At 52.6% G+C, this 3,642-nt stretch overlaps 1 pseudogene; it reads left to right on the top strand.

Annotated features, from left to right (window-relative positions):
* The first annotated feature begins 676 nt into the window (after window positions 1-676).
* Window positions 677-3,642, top strand: part of LOC105979936 — a 5,452-nt pseudogene continuing 2,486 nt past the window's right edge.

Raw genomic sequence — 3,642 nt, forward strand, 5'->3', positions numbered from 1 at the left:
AATTCTTTTCACCTTCCCACCCCATCCTAATTAGGGCGAAACCTGCCATCCAGTGTTGACATTTCTTGGCTTCTTCCTAACACTCGGTGAGGAAAAGGCTGAATGTAGATGAACTCCTCCTACAAGCCTGCAGAGGCTTTAACAAGCCCGGACCCAGGAGGTCCCTTCCCCAGGATTTCCATCGCTGATGGCCTATTATCATGCGCTTTGCAATGGATGGAAGGGAGGGGGCAAGGCCCTGCCCAAGCTACAGGGGGGGGGGGGGGGATCAGTCGCATACAGTTTCTATTCCCTACTGCAGGCAAAAATCTTTCTAACAAAAAAAGAAGACAAATGATTGGAAAAAACATACATAATTCCAGGTCTGTCCGCTGACCTGCAGGACTCTCCCCACCGGTCCTGGGGGAATTATGAGGAGCTACGTCTTCCAGCCTGAAGTCTACTTGGGGGGGGGCTCCTCAGGGGAGCTTTGTGGCTCACCTTTGCTCCTGTTGCTGTTCTGTTCCCCTCTTGGTTTGCCCTGCTTGTGGGGAGGGGAGGGGTTCAGACTGGACTTACTCCCCAACTTGTGGCCCCAGTATGGTCCTGCGTCCCGGTAGGCTCCAATAAGGGGACAACATGTCTCCAGCTGTTGTTGGCCCCACAGTCCTGTCTCTGCCTGAGCGGCTCCGCGGGGATGTTGTTCTCCGGGGCATGGTGAGCCGATATGGGGTCTAGAATGCCCCTTTCTTTTCCCATCTTCGTTTGCTTCCGTGTGGGCAACGGTAGGCCAGCCCCTCTCCCCAACCTATAGGATTCGTGTTTTCCTCTGTAGCACATACTTCTAGGGAGGGGGCTCTGCTAGAGGCCGGCCCTGTGGCCCAATCTTTTCATGCATTTCTCCGCGTGGTTATGTTGCCCTCAAAGTGTGGTGTGCCGTGGTGGGGTCTGCGTGCACACTCCCAGTGCTGTGGGGACATAACCAGTACCCTCCCCCTGGGTGGATTAGTGCCCTGCTCCCCCAGTGCCATCATCTACCCCATGCCCCTTTCCCTTTCTGTGTTGGGATAAAATGTACCTCCTTGGGTGTAGTCTGACCTCCACCCGACTGCCTCACATAGAGTGAGACAATGGCTTTTCTTTTCTTTTTTCCTAGAACAAGTTTAATCACTCTGTGAGACAGTGGCTTTTCTTGTGTCCCTACTGTGCTGATGATACTGACCACGGGGGGGCCTCATGCTGTCCCTGTCCTTTTGTGACTGGCTGACTTCACTTTGCACAATTCCCTTTTCTCTTTTGGTCTCTGCTATTGTTGGTTTGTCTGCTTATACGAGATAGGGGTGGGGAGCAAGCCCGTCTGTACACGTGTTGCCATCATCTTCAGAATATTTTCCTTCTGTTTGAGCCCTTGGTTTTGAGCCCTGGTTTGAGCTCCTTTTTTCCCTTTCCTCCCCCACCCTCATGGATCCCTGACAAATTAGACGTTAACATTATTTGTTCACTTCACGTTTCCGTTGTCAGTGCTACTGTTGTGACAGAGGTGAACTCCTCTCTTCTTATGTTTCGATCGAGGGAGGGCTGGTTATGCCACCACAGCACCACAAAAACAAAAAAACAACCAACCTACGTTCCTTCCACGTGCGTGTGGAACGACAGTTGTGAGCGTTCTGGAGAGAAGCACCTTGAGTGGTCTCTGCGGGACTCTGGTCACAGCTTTGGCCACACACCTTCCTGGAACAAGGAGCTGCTTTTTCCCTAAGTCTCCCCTCCTGGCTCCGTGAGTTTCGGCTGCTTCCATGAAGGAAGGCCCCGAGAGAAGATTCTTTTGTCAGATCAGATGATGGGGAACCTTGAAGGAAGGTGAGCTCCCAGGTAAGAGGTAGGTAATTGTGGTTGTTCTGAGCGCCAGTGGGGAACAGAACCGGTGAGCTACTTTAGACAACAGTGAACAGGTGTCCCTTCTTTTGTCTCCCAAACCCAATACACTGCCAGGCCGCGGGATACAGGAGAACCCCCCCCCCAAAGGGCCACCCAGGCTGCAATCCTTATGACCACGATTGCCACGTCCTTGTCCAGCGGAGGGGGAGATGGGTTACGACTGCCAACCTTTGGAATACCAGCTGAGAGCATTGCTGGGTCACCGGGGGCTCCTCTCCTCAGATTAGGGAGCTTCAACTGTTGGAAGAAGGGCCGTGGGGGGCGAGGGGGAGAGAAATGGGATGGAAAGATAAAGAATCTGTGATGCTTTTGAAGCCAAGCCGTCTCTTATACATCCATTCTCTAAAATGCACAAGACTTCACTTAGGTAGACTCCGATTTGCCCCCTGTGTGTGATGAAATTCACCCAGCCTTGTAACATCAGGGAGCTCTGGTGGTGTAAGGGAGACCATAAGTCCACTTCTCTTCCCCCTCGCTTCTCGTATCATTGCTCCCCTGAAGGGGGAGGGCAGAGTGGAGACCCAAAGCCCATCAGTAGTCAATTGGACACCCCGTCAAAGGGCTACAAGGAAGAGACAAATCAGTCAGGGTGCAATATAGCACCAACGAAACACACAACCTTCCTCTAGTTCTTTAATGCGTCCTCTGCCCCGCCCTCACGATCATAACCACAATTCTATCTCCCTCCATTTCTTTTACTTCCTCCGTTTCTTATCAAAGACTGCCATCCTTATTCATTTGGAGCCCGTACCCGTGGGTGGCACTACGGGCTGAGCCTTGAGCCACGAACCAAAAGGTGCGTGCAGTTCACATCCACACAAGGGTTCCTTGGAACACAAGCCCACCTGCTGGTGGGCTTCTGTAAAACACGGTCACTATGTCAGGTTTCTCGGGTGGGTGATACCTCGGTTCTTGGCTTCGCAGGAGAGAGAGATTTCGTGTTGAAGCCTGGTTTGTAACCAAAGTGGGTTTTTATGAAGGACGGGAGAAGTTTCAGGTTTTACCATCTCAAAAGACTACACGCCATTTCAGGGAAGAATGTCAAATTGCATGGAAGCCTCGTTGGGCTTCACAATTGAATATTGGCAACCTCGGAGGACTGTGTGTCCAGATGGTGAACTGAGGCCAGGGAGACCCAGGCACAGCCAAGCGGGTGCAGGAGCAGGGTAAGATAAGAGAATCCTCTCAGACCTGCCCATGACCGGGTGCGGGTCATCAAAGAGGCCAGCCCTCCTGCGGCCAGGGTATTTCAAACCTCTGGCTGGGAGGCGTGGTTAAAGGTCTTGGTTGACCCCATGGGCTGAAATAACCCACCTGGGTGGGATCATTAGTCTGAGCTTAGTTTGGAACGCCCAGGTATAACTCCCACCTGGCTCGGGGGCCTGAATCGGAGCATGCCCAGCTAAGGCCTCTATGGGTGGCTAATGACCACCTGATTTTCCTTCCCAAGCTCCTGTAGGGCAGGCGGGGGGCTGTGCAGATATGGGAGTAACAACTCCCCTGTCTCTACCTAACAACTAAACATTTTGTGTAGCAGCTTATCTCCGACACACACGGAGGTCCTGGTGTCTTGTTGTTCTCAAATCCAACTAGGAGGCACCCCAATTTACTGCTGCAGGAATCTGACTTCTAGCCAAATAAAAGTCCTGAATGTGAAGGGTCAGGGTGCAGGGGGAGGGGAGGGGAGAGTCTAGAACATGGAGGGTGGATTCCCTGGTGCTGCCC

The sequence above is a fragment of the Echinops telfairi genome, unplaced genomic scaffold, assembly GCF_000313985.2.
Source record: "Echinops telfairi isolate 266 unplaced genomic scaffold, ASM31398v2 ScPeMD7_7470;HRSCAF=8508, whole genome shotgun sequence".
Taxonomy (NCBI): Eukaryota; Metazoa; Chordata; class Mammalia; order Afrosoricida; family Tenrecidae; genus Echinops; species Echinops telfairi.